The sequence below is a fragment of the Micromys minutus genome, assembly GCF_963924665.1.
Source record: "Micromys minutus genome assembly, chromosome: 20".
In the NCBI taxonomy this organism is placed as follows: Eukaryota; Metazoa; Chordata; class Mammalia; order Rodentia; family Muridae; genus Micromys; species Micromys minutus.
The window spans coordinates 35,602,477-35,620,350 of NC_137955.1; positions in this window are offsets into that span (position 1 = coordinate 35,602,477).

Consider the following 17,874-nt stretch of genomic DNA (forward strand, 5'->3'; position numbering starts at 1 on the left):
GTCTAATATAGTCTTACCTCATCTCTGTGAATAATAAAAGCAACAATCTTAGTGTTTTGAAAAACTGTGTATGTCTCTGACTTATGGTAGGACAGATAGAGTATTTCCATTTGTGAACTCTGGAATAAAACATTTTTCTCCCGTATCTGGCATGAGGTTTTATGCCATAGAAGATCTGATAATAACCTCTGACACAAATGTCTAAAGATTACTGAGGATTACTTTATCTTAATTTGGGACAGGCTTTGTTACTTCACAAATGAAATTCATGGAAGATGATGGAGGCTTAGTGTTCCCTGCCTAGTTAGCACATTTATAAAGGCTCTGACCTCTGATATTTGGTAGCAATCTGTCATGAAACTCTGTGTAACTGACTTTTTCCTCATTGTGAACTGGTATTATTTCAAATCTAAGGTTTGTATTGATTTCCTCCTGGATCCCCCCAAGCAGGAGGCAACTGTCTGTACTCAGCTGCAGTGTTGGGAGAGGAGCTGTGAGCACATATGCTGGTGTTACGGCTCCTCCCCTTCTTTTATTTCTTGCAAAGATAATTGGCTGTATCTTATTTTGCTCAATTTCTTTCTCATATAGTGTATGTGCTTATGTTTAATGTGTTTGTAATCGGAGCTCTTCTTTTATTTTGTCTAAATTGGTCAGTTTGGAGAAAGTTTATAACTCCATCCTTTCTCTCTCTCTCTCTCTCTTTCTCTCAGTATATATACATATATATATATGTATATATATATATATTTGAAAAGTTCCATTTTTACTTTAAAACATTATACAGTATATTCTCTCATCAGATTTTCATATATAAGTGCTGTATTTACACTATTTCCTACCCTGTCTCTTCCTCTTCCTTTGCACACTCCCCTAACTTGGATTTGTTACCTAGACTATTATTTCCACTACTACTGGTGCTGTTGCTGCTTATGATGCTACTGCTGTTCTTGCTGCTGCTTCTATGACAATAACAACTACTGCTAGTACTCACACTAGTACACACACACACACACACACACACACACACACACACACACACACACACAGTACTAAGTCCATTTAGTAATACTTGGTGGTTCCTGTGGTTAGGCTGTAATAAAATTTTTGTGCTAAATATTTAAGTTGTTATTCTTTCTTAATTTTTGGTACTTAAAATTCATATGTTTAATCTTTACACACCCAGAAAACTTTGACTATTTCCATCTTATGTTTTGTTTTACATATACTTTATGATCATTGTAAATAGTAAGATTTCAATGCATACTATCAAACCTTTAAAAAAATCCAAATACTGACAAAAATACATTCATACGGTTTTATGCTAAAATGCTGTTCATAATCTGTACATGTATCTCTGCTTTCTTAAAAATAAAGTTGTAAGGAAAAAAATATTCCTTACATGAATAACTTGGTTCCCAAGTAAAATATTCATTGCGTGTTGGGTTTATGGTGAGGGAGGCCTAGCATCTGTTCTGCCACAGGACTCGGGTACTTGGGAGAGTCAGGATGTGAGAAGACAGACCTTGCTTAACCCATGTTGCCACCAGGATGGGGTAAGGCTGTGGAGAAGGTGAAGTGTAGACTGACAGCAAGAACTTGCTCAAGGTCTGCCGACCTGCGAGGAGGCCTGTGGTTGTCTGGTGTCCGGGCTCTTGGACACCCGTGGAAGAACTGAAAATGGAATGGGTGACTTGGGATCTAGCCCGGTGCTGAGGGGGAAGAGGGAGCTCCAGCTCCTCTGTGGCAGGAGTCCTTGGTTTGTAGGTGGTTGGCTGTAGGATTCTGCTTAATGGCAGCAGCAGATGGGAACATAGAGAGGGCTTCTACAAGGGATTAGGTGAGGAGGACAGCTCTGTAGGCAAATGGCTTCCCCAAAGCTCCCTGTGGCAGGTCCGGATAGAAAGGAGAGAGTCCATGGGTTTAAGGTTGTTATTATCATGCCAGAGAGTGTATGAATAAAACCATACCCCTACTTCTCAGGATGAGCCAGAGATTAAATACCTTTGCAGGGAGAAGTGTCTTGAGAAGAAAGGCTAAGCCCCCAGGCCTTTAGGTATCTTCTTATAATGAAGATCTGTCTTGAGCCTATGTGACCTGTTGTCATGTCCTCACACATGGAAGAGGAGCTTGGGGCATTGCTCTAAGTGACTGATGTACACAAATCTATGGAGGGTGTGACTTGTGATGGCAGACTGGTTTAGGGAAGCGCCTACAGTCCCTTAGAGTTACTTGGGCTTCAACCACTCTCCACTAGGACTCAGGATACCATTCATAGCCTGTCCCCCACAATTGTGCACATTATAATTCTTGCCATCATATTTATACTTTTAGAATATATTCAGATTATTATATAATTTCAGGTTTAGAGTATAAAACTGTAAAAGTATACATTTGTATTACGCAAATATATCAGTAGAACAACTACAGTTCAAAACAGGATCTCCTCCATTTTTATACCTCAAAGGTCAAGTCAGTAGCAGTTATCAATTAATTAGAATCCTGTCCAAAAATCTTAATGTTACCTTTCATGAGATGCAACGATTGCACTATACTAGACTTAGGTATGGTTTTTCCCCCACCCTGATCTGTGTTTGGTCCCAAGTGAAATGAACAGATGTTTATTCACTTCCTCAAGTAATTTTGACTCCTTGTAAAAGCCTGGGAATGAGTTTTCTGAATTTTGTGAACTTAAGGTGTTTTTCTGTTCTTTGTAATTTTCCTGTGCTTTCAGAGTATTATAATTTCTCTTCTCTTCCCAAGAATAATGTTTCAATTCTGTGGAAATAGCTGTGCAAACAATGCTAGATAGAATTGTGAGTTTCTTAGATACAAAAACATATGAGTGAAGAAATTCTTCTCAAATGAAATTCCAACTTCATAAGAAGATGTAGGTCAACACTGGCTCGTTACCTAGAACCAACCTTCATCTTCTCATGTTCTCACCCTTTCAAACGTTGCTTTAATGTTTATTTGGTGAAGAAATTCCATTTAAAGTTGCACTTACATATACAGTGTGGATTTTGAGGCATTTCTTATTATTTACAGGATTCTAAAATATGATAGCAAAATTACAATAAAATCTGCCTATTATTTGACATACATGACAACTAAACGTGGGCTACTATAATGGTATAAATGATGATAAATCAAATTCATCAAAAATTATAGGTAATTTCACTATACTGTACTTTGTGTTACTATTAAATATCCATGATACCTACCTACACAGGGGCATGGGTACATAAGCACAGAGTTTTCTGCAGATTCCAGGAAACATGCGCCATTGCGCCATTGTCTTTCTCTTGCATTGTTATCCATATTGTCTTAAGACAAGGCATCTTACCTAACTAGAAGTTGCCATTTTTTTTTTTTTGCATGAACATAAGGGGATTTAACCAAGGCCCTTGCAATCTCGTAAGACTTTACACATTGAACTAGGTCCCTAAGCAGGAGCTAAGTTCTGATAAGAAAAATGGATTTTAAAGCAACTTTTTCCCAATGACTTAATAGAAAAAAAACCCACTGTTTTAGAAACTATTGAACATGTTATTTACTTTAAGAAAATTTCATTCTATTGAAATTTTAAATAAATCAGTAAAATTGATTGTCTTTCTCATCCCAGTCACAAGGGAATAGAGGCTTAGTTCTGCTAGTTAATCTGTCTCAATTCTAGAAGGCTGGGAAAGAATAAAAAAAATAAACAAAAAAAATTGAAATCTCCTAGTCTTACACTGTTTTTTTTTTTTTTTTTTTTTTTTTTTTTTTTATTCACTGGAAAAGACTGTTCTTTCTAAAAAAAACTCACAGATTTATTTTTATTAAAAGATATTTGGGATTATTTCAACTAGGTAAGTAAACAAAAGAGAGTCATCCAGACACACATTTGGATGTCTGATTATGAATGCATTCAACATGCTGTATGTCTGGGAATCTGGCCATCCTTTCAAAGATGAGGTTTGACATGGCCCACTAGCTGAGGGAATAAGAAGCTTTAACACTACAGAATAAACTCCCATCCTTTGCAGGTGCCTGCGGGAGATGCATCTATAATTGATAACTGTAGCTCCAGCTGTTCTCAGAACGATGTCAGTGAAGTTAGGAATTATTTGCTGAAGCTAATAAGTGGGTAACAGTTAAATCAGCACAGCAAATGAATTACTGTATCTGTCTTGCATAATATGCTTTACAAGTATGCTTGTTCAAAATGAAGATATTTATTTATCATAGTATTTACTCTACAATTACGAGAAAATATTAGTCCGAAGTAAATATGCATGAATACACTTAGGGTTTAATTTATTTTAAAATGGATGCCAAGACTTCCTCATAAAATCTTAGGCAAGATGAGACAATCTGTAAAAATGTGGAAGGCTACATTCATAAGTTATTTGTTTATTTCACTATTGAGTCATTATATTTTTCTGTGTTCTTAAATTTAATAAATAGGAACTTTCCTATTGGATCATATAACAGTCATATAAGTCTGATAACTCCACTAAGAATGTATAAATTAGTAAATATATATATATATATATATATATATATATATATATATATATATATATATATATATGTACACACATATAATACTCACACATACAATTCACACACATGCACACACATATATATTTATATATATAAATATATACACAAATATATGATGTATATGGCATTAGAAAATCTTTGTCTTTTCTCCTGACTCACAGGCTTTCATAATGCAAATAAAACTTTACATTGAAAATAGTTCAGTATATGCCTTCTTTAGCTTTTATTTTTTCCAATAAATGAATTTTTAAGGATAACATACATATATTTAAATGGTGACATCACCAAATTTTAGAAATCCCTTCAAAAATAGTTTTGTTTATATAAGTTAAGATTTTATTTTTTCCTCACAGTAAAATACAAAGTATAGAATGCAATCTTCTCTGATAATTTCTTCAAAAGTCATTCTGAAGATATCATTGTTTTTATTCCAGTGTATAATTTTATCAGATATTGTTTTGTGAAGGTTTATTATACTTCTTTATGCTTTGATACTTACTATTGTTCAATACATAAGTTTTCCAGTATATTACTATGAATATAAAGATGTATTATTCATATATGCTTTGGTGTATTGCCACTTTGATAAACCATTTTTACTGTAAGACATAATAGGTTTAACTTCATATTCCGGAGCTCTAGTGTGGAATACATTCTGTTATATTTTTCATTTGAGTTTGATAAAAATTTCTTTTGGAGAAGTAGAGATTCGGTATCACAATGTAATGTTGGAAGGGGGTATGTTTCTCAAACTGGAAAAGAACATCAGTTGGAACCTAAAGAATTCCCTGAAACATATGGGTTCTAATTTATAGTACTGAATCAACATAGGTTTGTTAATTGTGATTTTTCTGCTGTAGCAATATGAAAAATATTAGCAAAAGGAAAAAAACACAGAGGATTGTATAAAAATTATAGAACATTTTTTTCAAATAAAAAGTTTTTTCTTTTTTAAATTAATTAATTAATTTTTTTCAAATACATTTTTTAAGGTTGTAATTAAGTATTTGTGGGTACATATACATACACATGTATATATGTAACAACAATATAGGAAAAGAGGCTATTAATTTGAGGGGATTGGAGAGAGACTAGGAGGGGCTGTAAGGAGGAAAGGGGGATGTGATACAGTTCTATTTTAATTAAAATGTATTCTTTTGTTGTTGTTGTTGAGCTTCACACAGTCTGTGAGTTGTTTCTGGGGTGTTCACAGCTTTCTAGGGTTAGTATCCCATTATCAGTGACTACATATTATGTCTGTTCTTTTGTGACTGGTTATCTCACTCAGGGTGATATTCTCTAGATGCAGCCATTTTCTTAAGAATTTGGTTAAGTCATTGTTTCTGGTGGCTGAGTAGTACTCCATTGTGTAAATGTACCACAATTTTTGTATCCATTCATCTTCTGAAGGACATCTGGGTTCTTTCCAGCTTCTGGCTATTATAAATAGAGCTGCTATGAACATTGTGGTACATGTATCTTTGTTGTTTGTTGGAGCATCTCTGGGGTAAATGCCCAGAAGTTGAATAACTGGGTCTTCAGATAGTACTATGTCCATTTTTCTGAGTAAACGCCAGACTGATTTCCTGGCAGGGGAGATACCATGATCACAAAATAAAAAGTTTTAAAACTGCCAAGATACTCTTCTTGAGGATTGTAAATCCCTGCCCGCTATCCCCCCCCTCCACACACTGATGAAAATTTTCAACTCTAAAAGGTATCTTCTTGGTCATCTTCTCTTATTCCCGTTCTTGTCCCCCATCTCATACAGGTTCCTTCCTCTTGCCCACCTCAAATGATTGCTTTCTTCTTCCTCCCAAGTGGAATTCAGGCTTGCCCACTTTGGCCCTTCTGCTTCTTGACCATCTTGTGTCCATGAGTTGTACTCTGGATATTCTGCACGTTGTGGGCTAAAATCCACTTATTAGTGAGTCTGTATCATGCATGCCTTTTGAGGGCTGAGTTACCACACTCAGAATATTTTCTAGTTCATCAGAATTTCTGCAAAACTCATGATATCCCCCCTTCTTCACAACTGAGTAGTACTCCAATGTGCAAATGAACCACAATTTTCTGTATCCATGCTTCTGTTGTGGGACACCTGGTTCATTTCAAGACTATGGCGACTACAAATAAGGCTGCTATTAACATAGTATTGGGGTTTGGGACTGAAGCCTTAATGGCCAGCGTAAAGAACGGAAACAGGCAACCTCAGAAATTAGGAAATAGGGGCACCATCTAGAATGCACCAGAGACCTGGGAGATGAGACACTATTAGAACTCAAAGGGAAGGACCTTAAATGAAATACCCTACAGTGGAGGGAGGGAGAATCTACCTCCAGTAGAAAGACAGGGCATCAACAGCAGGGATGGGGTTGCCATCAAACTGTCAAGAGCTCTGACCCCGAATTGTTCCTGCCTGAAAAAAATGCAGGGACAAAAATGGAGAACAGCCTGAGAAAAAGGAGGTCCAATGACAGGCCCAAATCGGGATCCAGCTCAAGGGGAGGCGGGAAGGCCTGACACCATGACTGAAACTATGGTGTGTTCACAAAAAGGGACCAATCATGACTGCCCTCTGAAAGACCCAACACACAGCTGGAAGAGTCAGATGCAGATATTTGCACCCAACCAAAGGAAAGAAGCTGCTGGCGCCTGTGGTTGAATAAAGGAAATGCTGGAAGAAGCTTAGGAAGAGAGTCAGTGATCCTACAGGAAGCCCAGCAGTCTCAAACTAACCTGGATCCTTGGGATCTCTCAGACACTAACATGCCAACCAGGCAGGATACAGCAGCTGATATTAGGCCACAGCACATATACATCAGAGGACTGACATATCTGGACTCAGTCAGAGAAGATGTCCTTATCCCTCAAAAGACTTGAGCTCCCAGGAAGTAGAGAGGTTTGGAGGGATGGGGGTGAACAGACATCCTCTTGGAGAAGAGGTAATAGAGGATGCACAGGTTGTCAGACAGTCAGAGTATGTATGGATGGGGTAATGTCTGGACCATAAAAACAGATTAAAGAATAGTAAAGGGGGAAAGGGTACCTTCTTTCTTCATTCTTGGCCTCACCATCTTTGGTCTTCATCATTATTCACACCTACTCACAATGAAATCAGAAATAATAAATCCTAAAAGAGAGATCCCATGCTCTATATATCTGAATCTACAATTTTAAAAGACAAGAATGATATATTTTAAATATACAAATATATCTTAACTATAGTTTTTATTGACTTATGTACATTAGTATGAAATATTGATGATAATTTTAAGGTTAAGTGCGTAAGTTTTGCCCAAATTCTACATAATTTGTGAACAGTTCTAAGAAAAATTCAATGAATGAATGATAATGTAGTTTGAGCTATATTAGAAAAGAATATTTATTCAGTAGTCTAATTGTTTTACTTTATGGGGCTAATACTTGTCTGAATAAAATTATCAGGAGTTAAATTACAAACACTAAAACAACATCTTTATCTCTTTACATAATTCTGTTTCAAATGATGTAAATTTGTACCTTTATCCAACATTTATTGAAAGAAACTTATTTGAGATTGTGTGATGTGGAGGGCTCTTGATATGTGAATAAATTTGATTGAGAATGAGGCCAAACAATTTTATTAATTGCATGATAGGGAGACTGTTTTCTTTTACATTCTCATTTAATTATTCCTTTTTTTAAAATTGGATATTCTCTGTATTTTCATTTCAAATGTTATTCCCTTTCCCCCTACTCACATCCCCCTCCCCCTCCATTTATTTCAACGAAGGTGCTCCCTCTCCCAACCACCCTCTCCACCTCAGTGCCTATATTGGGAACTCACACCTTCACTGGCGAAAAGGCCTTATCTCCCATTGGTGCCAGACAATGCTCTCCTCTTATGCAACTGGAGCCATGGGTTTCTCTCTGTGTGAACTCATTGGTTGGTGTTTTAGTACCTGGGAACTGTGGTGGGTTTGGTGAGTTGATAATCTTATTCTTCCCATGGAGTTGCAGACCCTTTCATCTCCTTCAGTACTTTCTCTAGCCCCTTCATTGGGGACCCTGTGTTCAGTCCGATGGTTAGCTACAAACATCCTGAAATATATTTGTATGACTCTGGAAGAGCCTTCAAGGAGGCATCCATATCTAGCTCCTTCCAGAAAAAAACTTGTTTGTGTTGGCAATAATGCTTGGGTTTAGTGACTGCTTATAGTGTGGGTACCTAGGTGAGGCAGAAGAGACTTTTTTTTTCTGAAAAAAAAATGTCTATTGCTTATAGATCCTTGTTGGAAGAACTCATAACTTTATAACTGTCTATTTTCCCATTGTTTTTGTTTTATTGTGAATATATTATTTTTCTTACTCAATATATCCAGATGATGAATTTATCTCTCTCCCTACTCCTACTAGCCCCTCCCAGACATAACTTCTCTTCTAGATCCACCCCCTTTTATGTCTCTCATTAGAAAACAAACCAAAAATAAGCTTCAACATAGTAACAACTGTATATAATATAATATAATATAATATAATATAATATAATATAATATAATATAATATATATAATATGATATAATATAATATAAAATAAAAACCACCATAATGAAGTAAACTTAACAATTCCAACAGAGGAAAAGGAATCCCAAGAGTAGGAACTAGAATCAAAGACCAACTCATTAATATATTCACAAATTCCCTGAATATCTTACTTTACAAGCTACACTATAAATGCTTAGGACTTGATCCTGGCCTATGTTGTCCCCATGCTTGCTGCTTCAGTATCTATGGGCTCAGAAACAACTTGCATGTTTGATACAGAATCCCTTGTCCTTTGACGTATTCCATTTCCTCGAAGTTTTAAACTCTTTTTTTATATTCCTTTTCCTTGGGGTTCCCTAAGCTCTGCACAGAGAATGAGATCACAGACATCTCATTTAAAATGAGTGTTCCAAGGACTCCTCCTCCGCATGATGTCTGTCTTTGTTACATGTGCTGTCTGTGAAAACTTCTCTGGGTAGGTCTGAGCATAACAGCTTCTTTGTTTTCTTTCTTAAAGTCTAAAAATGTCTTTAGTTTCACCCTGTAACTCTGGGATATCTCCACTTTAGTCCTGACCAAGAACAAAATATTTTCTTTAAGAAATTATTTTACCGTACTGACTGAAAAACATATTCACATGGTTTTATGTAAAATTTATTTTAATGTCTGAAAAAGCAGTACTGACAAAAATGTATAATTTTAAGCAAAAAATGTTTAAAATCTTTAAAAAAATAATAAGCTGTTAGTCTTTTGTGTAGATGGAAATATCTCAAGAAACACTTCTTGTTATGATTAATAATTTGAGTCTTATTTGTAACAGATAAGAGACCAATGTATTTTCCATGTATTTTCATGTTAAAAAAAAAAAAAAATCTTGTTTTGAAGACAAAAAAAAAAAAAAAAAAAAAAAAAAAAAAGATCAGTTCTGAGTCAAGGAACAAGCAAGCCAATAATCAAAAATTCTATAAACATCTTTCTAGATGGGGTGACCAAGACAAAAGGGACTTCCAAGAGACAAAAGGACTGCCACACCTGTCCACTGAGCCTGCCCTGAGCTTTAAATGTAAATGTTCTCAATCCGGGCCAGAGTCAAATGTCAAATTCTTGCCTTGACTAAGTTCTAATGTCCTGGTGATGTCAAAATTTCCACTGCCAGCTGTCCAGCGGCCACAAAAATAAATAAATAAATAAATAAATAAATAAATAAATAAATAAATAAATAAATAATTCTTCACACAGGAGCAATTCTGGGTAGGATAAATATTTCTCACAGTGTCTAATTCTCAACAGCTTCTACTTCTCAAACAGTACTTTATCTGGGTTCAACATGACCTAAACCTTTTTACAGACTGAGAATTCTGTCCGTGGTCCAACTATTTTAAATATTGCTCAAGTTAATTAAAAGATTTTTCTCTATCAAAAAAAAAAAAAAAAGAAAGAAAGAAAAGAAATTATTTTACCACAGTAGGTATTCATATGGCCCTTTCAGCGTCATTTAATATTAGCTGTCCATCCAGTATTCTGGAACTTACCTTTACTGCTTGCTTTTCTGTTTAATAGTAATTTTCCCATCCCCCACCATCTATCCTTAAAAATATACTATACTTCACTTTAACTTGGAAATCCTCCTCAGATCCCCAGTGCCAAGTGTCAGCTGTGTGGCCTATATCTAATTTCTGTTTATACAGAGTATATCATGCCTATTAAAAATTTAAAAATAACATCTGCCTATAAATGAAAAATTAGTATTTCATTGGGTGGGTCTTGTTTAACTCACACAGGGTGTTTTTTTTTCCTAGTTCTATCCATTTACCTATGCAATTCTTAACTTTTAAATAGTCAAATAATAATCCACTGGGTAAATGTATTGCATTTTCATTGTCCATTCTTCTGTTGGTGAATATCTAATGTTTTTTTTCCCCCAAGTTCTAGATGTTCTGACTAACGCAGAAGGGAAGCATGTGCTCTTTTGTAGCATATAGTAAGAGGTCCAGAGGTCTTGGTATAGGTGCAAGTGTTCTGGCTGTGTCTGAACCACCACACTAATTTTCATATTGGCTGTAAAGGTTCACACTTCCACCAGAAATGACATTCTTCTTTCTACACTTTCTCAGCAGCATGAATTGTTACTGGTTTTATTAATCTTGGCCATTTTTCCAGATGTAAAATTAAAACTCAAAGTGGTTTGGATGTGTGTTTTCCTCATGAATAAGAATTTTGAGCATTTAAGTGTTTTCAGTGACTTAGGCTTCAGTTGCTGAAAACTTTCTATTTAGTTCTTTACCCAAGTTTTTATTGGTATATTTGTTAACTAGTTGCCCAGTTTTTTTTTTTTTTTTTTTTTTTTTTTAATTTTAGGTATTAACCCTTCCTTGGTTGACTAATTGGTATCAACCTTTTCTCATTCTTTTGACTGACAATTCATCTGAATGATGTTATTCTTTCCTACACAGAAGCATTTCTGTTTTGTGATGCTCCTTTTATTAATCTTATTTTTGTGACTGTAATCTTGAGATCCTGTTCAAAAAAAAAACATTTCCTGTGCAAATAAGTTAAATGGTATTCCAATATCCATACCCTGTAAGAGTTGAGATATCTGGTTTGAAGTTGAGATCCTTAATCCATTTGGAGTTGGCGTCTGTGCATGGTCCTACATATGAATCTGTTTTAATGTTCTGCCTGCAGTCATCCGTCCAGACTGACACAGTTTGTTGAAGAGGCTGTCTTTTCTCCCCAGTATATATTTCTAGCTTCTTGTCTAAAGGTCATATATCCATAGATGTGCTCTGTGTTTTCGATTAGATGGCATTTGGCAAGGTATCTATTTTAGGCCAATGCTATACTGTTTCTGTTACTCAGATCTTTCTAGATTTAAAAACTGATACCTCCAGCAGTTCTTTTATTATTTTGGATTATTTTAGATACCTATTTTTCATATTTTCATATAAAATTTAAAATTGCTCCTTCAATTCCTTTGTAGAATTGTGCTTTCATTCAACAATAAATATATATCCAGATGTTTTGGGGCTTAATAGAACACAGTTACCATTAATTGTGTTTAACTTGAAACAGCATGAAATGGAAAGGTCTATGCCATTTATTAACTTTAAATCTTAAATGTAGACTCATGTGTGGTTTTTAGATTTCAGCCAGTAAAATAAGCTATTCCAACTTCAGCCCCTCATTTATTTATGCTTCCGCGTAGGAAAAACATGATGTAGGGAGACATCCAAAGAAAACAGAGTGTATAAATATGTCCAAGGTCCCTTATGTTAGACATCTACAAGTTTTACATGTTCTTTCTCTCTGTCAGAAAGACCAGGCATAAAGACAAGGATGAGGTTGCCTTCCCACAGTCAAAACTTAGGCCTATAATTGTTCCTATAACAAAGAACTGCAGGCTAGTATCCAATTATCAGTGACTGCATATTATGTCTGTTCTTTTGTGCCTGGCTTATCTCACTCAAAATGATATTCTCTAGTTCCATTCATTTGTCTAGACATTTTGTAAAGTTATTGTTTCTAATAGCTGAGTAGTACTCCCTTGTGTAAATGTACCACAATTTCTGTATCCATGGGGTAGGGTGGGAACATCCTCATGGAGATAGGGAGGCAGGGAGGAGATATGGGATGTGTAACAGTCAGAGGGTTGACCAGGATGAAAATAAAATAAGTAGTGTACAAATAAATGAAATAATAATAATAATAATAATAATAATAATAATAATAATGACAACTTAAAGGGTTGATTACAAGAAACTATGAGACAGGGATTCCCGTGGAATTTTAAATTCTTGGCAATATTGTACTCACCCCAACTGGAACATATTCCAACTGATGTATTGATAAAACTCTAGTTAACTTTACTTATTGCTACATGAATACATACAATTTAAAAAAAATTAAAACGGAGATTTGAAATGGAACTAATGCATTCTAATGGCTAGATTTGGTGGGTTTGCATCTACATACACTTCAATAACTGCCATTATCTTAGACTTGAGCAATTATTTTGAAATAGTAGCTTATGGTCAGTATATACAGTAAAGATAAAAAAAAAGGTTATATTTTCTGGACATTTTGTTTTTTTATCAGCAAGCACATTCCCAAGAGAACATGGGGATTTCCCAGAAGGGAATAAAAGTAACTTATTTGGTAACAGTCCAGACAACAGTTTTCTGGAACAATCTCTGAAGTTATGTTATTATAGAAAGAAAACAGTTCTCCGTTATGAGGTACCATTTAAGGAGTGAAAACTATTTCATAGTAGAAAGTGCTATGAGATTCAAATCACGTTTAATCATTCTCAGACTTAAATAAACCATTTATTATGTGGTACACACAGAATAAAATGCTGTCTTCAATATGTACATTAAGCAGGAAGTCCGCATGGTCACCATCTTACTGTGTGGCATAAGATAATGTCGGCTGACAATGCATTCATGTCAGATAGGACAAGATATAGCAAAAAAAAAAAAAAAAAAAGTGCTTTTGAGGACATGCACAAAACCCACATGAATAGGGTACTCAAATCAGCTTAAAATAATAAAACCAAACATAATTTAAATGCACGTGATGTGACTTATCCAAAGAAATGTTTATAGACACTCAGAGAACTGAGTTATAGATAAAGACAACTTTTATATCTTGCTAGTCCAATTATTTCTTTAAAATGTAAAAAAAGTTTAATTCCATAAAACTTTGTATAACGTATACTTCTAGGTGTGCCTGTTTATCTAAATAATTATATAGAAATCCTCACCTTATCTGTGATGATATTAGGTGTTTGGCTTCTAGGAAGTGATTAGGCTTTGCTGGTGAAACCTGATGCTGGCATTCCTGCCTTTATAATATCAACTGGAGAGCTATGCCAGAAGTTTCTCAGCCTTACACCTGCAGTAATCAAGAGGAGAGTCCTCATCAGAGACTACTCTGTATTACAGAGTTACAAATAAATATTAGCCTCTAGACAATTTCTCTTACAGTGATTTTCTAATGAAAAACTGATAGCCAACCTACATTGTAATTTAAAAGACTATTTCTATTAGTTCTAAATCGATGGTAATACTTATTTATAAATATCTAGAAAACACTATTGAGAACTAATTAATCTAATAAGATATAAATTTATATGTTAAAAATGAAAATAAATTTTATTTAGTATTCAATGCTAACATTTAAAAGTATCAGAATTCTCCAAGACACTTGAAATGAGTTCTTATTTTATCTTGTTTTCATACATTTCAATTATTCTGACTATATTGAAGATGGTCTATATTTTATTCTATATTGCAATATCAGCAAGCAATATTGTAATAATAAGTATTTTCTTTTCATGAATTTAATTTGGCACTGGGCTTATTAATATTCGTACATGATTATTTCATTTACAATATTTATGCCTATTGTCCTTCTTCACCAACTCCTTCTACTTCTTCCCTCATAAAACTCCTCTCCTATTATTTATTGAGGTTATACTACAAATATTATATATTATACATAACATAATTTTAATATTATACATACATGTATATATATATATATATATATATATATATATATATATATATATATATACTTATACTGTGTTATTTTTTATTCCTGAATATTTCTTTACGATCTAGTATTTATTCTCCTACTGGTCCATGCTCTGACTGTTTCTCATTCCATACCTCCTCCACCCCAGCCACCTGTCTTGAAGAGGACATCCCAACACTCACCCCCACCCAACTAGATTTCCCTACTCACTGGAGCCTCAAATCTCTCAAGAATTAGTACAACTTCTCTCACTAAGGCCTCATATCACCTGGTTAATACTGCCTGGTTAGTGACCCAGTGTCTGAGAAATCACAAGGTCCAGGTTAGCTCAGACTGCTGGTCTTCCTGTGCAGTCACTCTCTTCCTCAGTTTCTTCCAGCTTTTCCCTAATTCAACCACAGGGGTCAGCAACTTCTGTCCATTGGTTGGATGCAAATATCTGCATCTGACTCTTTCAGTAGCTTGTTATGTCTTTCAGAGGGCAGTCATTATAACCCCCCCCATTTTTATTGGATATTCTTCGTATTTTCATTTCAAATGTTATCCCCTTCCCCCACTCCCTAATGCCCTCCCCCTCCCATTGCCTCTATAAAGGTGCTCCCTCTCCCAAACACCCTTTCCCACCTCAGCACCTTTGGTATTCCCCTACACTAGGAAAACAAGCATTCCCTGGACCAATGGCCTCTTCTCCTATTGATGCCAGAAAATGCTATCCTCTGCTGCATATGCACTTGGGGTCATGGGTGTCACTATGTGAGCTCAGAGGTTGGTGTTTTAGTCCCTGGGAGCTCTGGAGGGTTTAGTTAGTTGATCACTTTGTTCTTCCCATGGGTTTGCAGACCCTTTCAGCTCCTTCAGTGATAGGTCTCTTTTTGTGAGCACCCCATAGTCTCAGCAATAGTGTAAGGACTTGGGGGCCTCACCCTGAGCAGGATCCCACTTTGGGTCTGTCACCAGAACTCCTTTCCCTCTGTCTCTTCATTTTTATCCTTGCATTCATTCAGACAAGAACAAATCTAGGTCAGAGTTTTAGACTGTGGGATGGCAATTCCATTGGCCCACTTGATGGCTTTCTACTGGATGTGGACTATACAAGTTCCTCCTCCTCATTGTAGAGCATTTCATCTAAGCTCACCCCCCCCCCCTTGAGACCTGAGAGTCTTTCACTTCCAGAGTGTCCCACACCACCTACCTCCATAGATTACCTGTTTCTATTATTCCTGATGGCCCTGAGGGCTTCAGTCCTGCCTCCCCCAATACCTGATCATGTTCCTCTTTTCCCTGCTTTCCCTCCCTGTGCCTCCCTTGATTGCTTTCTTCTATTTCCCATGTGGGATTGAGGGATCCTCACTTGTGCTCTTGTAATCCTTCTTGAGTTCTGTGGATTGTATCCTGATTATTCTTCACCTTATTGGCTAATAACTACTTAATAGTGAGCAAATACCATGCATACCATTTTGGGTCTGAGTTCTATCCCATGGGATGATATTTTCTGGTTCCATCCATTTGCTTGCAAAACTCATGATGTCCTCATTTTAAAGTGTTGCTGTAATAGTCCATTATGCAAATGAACCACATTTTCTGTATTCATTCTTCCCTTGTGGGATACCTGGGTTGTTTACAGCTTCTGGCTATCACAAATAAGACTGCTATGGACATAATGAAACGTGCTTCTGCGGCATGGTTGGGCATCTTTTGGGTCATGCAGCTGTGTCTTCAGGTAGATCTACTACCAAATTTCTGAGATACCTCCAGAATGATTTCCAAAGACGTCGAACCAGTTTTCCATCCTACCAGCAATGGAGGAGTGTTTTATGTGCCCTAGACAGCTCTCTACCTTTCCCTACCTGCCTTTGGGGGTTTGGCATAAGTTAGCACAGAGTCAACAACACAGACTCTGGGAGCAGCTAGGAAATGCTGCAGCAAAATCATCTGTGAACTGCTGCAACCTCTTTTAATACCCCACACCCATGCCCCCATTAGTTCCATGAAAGTATTTATTCTAAACAGCAGTTACTTATTGGCTAGCACTTTTTGTACCAGGAATCCTTGTTCTCACATGCAGTCCTCAATTAGGTCCTCCTGCAGGAGATACTTCTGCAGCTACATGACCTCCATCACTTTCACAGAGGCAGCCCTGCTGTTCCTTTTACAGAGGAGGGTTTGTAAAACCAACATTTGCTGTCACCTGAGATTTTTATCTCAGCCATTCTGAGTGGTGTAAGTTGGTCATTTTGATTTGCATTTCCCTTATCACTACAGATTTTTTTCTCTAAATGCTTCTTAGCCAATTGAGATTCTTCTCTTGTGAATTCTGTTTAGTTTTATATCCAGTTTTTGACTGAGTTGTTTGGTTTCTTGGTGGTTAACTTCTTGAGTTATTTATATATTTTGGATGTTAGCCCTCTATCAGATGTGGGGTTAGTGAAGATTTTATCCCAGTTTTTAGATTGCCAGTTTATCCGATTGGCTATGTTCTTTGCCTTAACAAAGCTTACCAGTTCCATGAGGTCCTATTTATAAATCCTCATCATAGAGTGTGATTCATTGGAGTTCTGTTTATAAAATTTTTTCCTTTGAGGCTCTTTCCTAATTTCTTTATATTAGATGCATTGTATCTAGTTTTATGTCAAGGTCCTTGATCCACTTGGAAATGAGCTTTGTGTAAGATGACATATTTATTTTCAATTTTACATTTTACATTTACATTTTACATTTTTACATCATTATTCAGAATGACAATTAGACTAGCACCATTGGTTGAGAAATCTTCCTTTCTTTTCCATTATATATTTTTGGCTTCCTTGTCAAATATCAATTGTCAGTGTGTGTGTTCAGTTCTGGGTCTTCAATTCTATTCCAGTGTTCAACCTGTCTATCTCTGTACCAATACCATGAAGATGTTTATCATTTTTCTTATATCGGTTTAGGCTTCTTTTATGTCTGAATATGTGGTCAGTTTTTGAAAAGGTGCCATGAGATGCTGAGAAGAAGACTTTTTTTTTCTCTTAGGTGAAATGTTCTGTGGATATTTGCTAAATCCATTTGGTTCTTGACCTGTATTAATTTCCCTGTGTCTCAGTTTAGTTTCTGTTTCAACAATCTGTCCAATAGTGAGAGTCGGGTTTTGAAGTCTCCATCTATTATTTTAAGGGGTTCAGTGTGTGATTTGAGCTTTAATCAAGTTTCTTTTATAAATGTGGTTGCCATTGCATCTGGGGCATAGATGTTCCAAATTGAGACTTCTTTTCTGTGGATTTT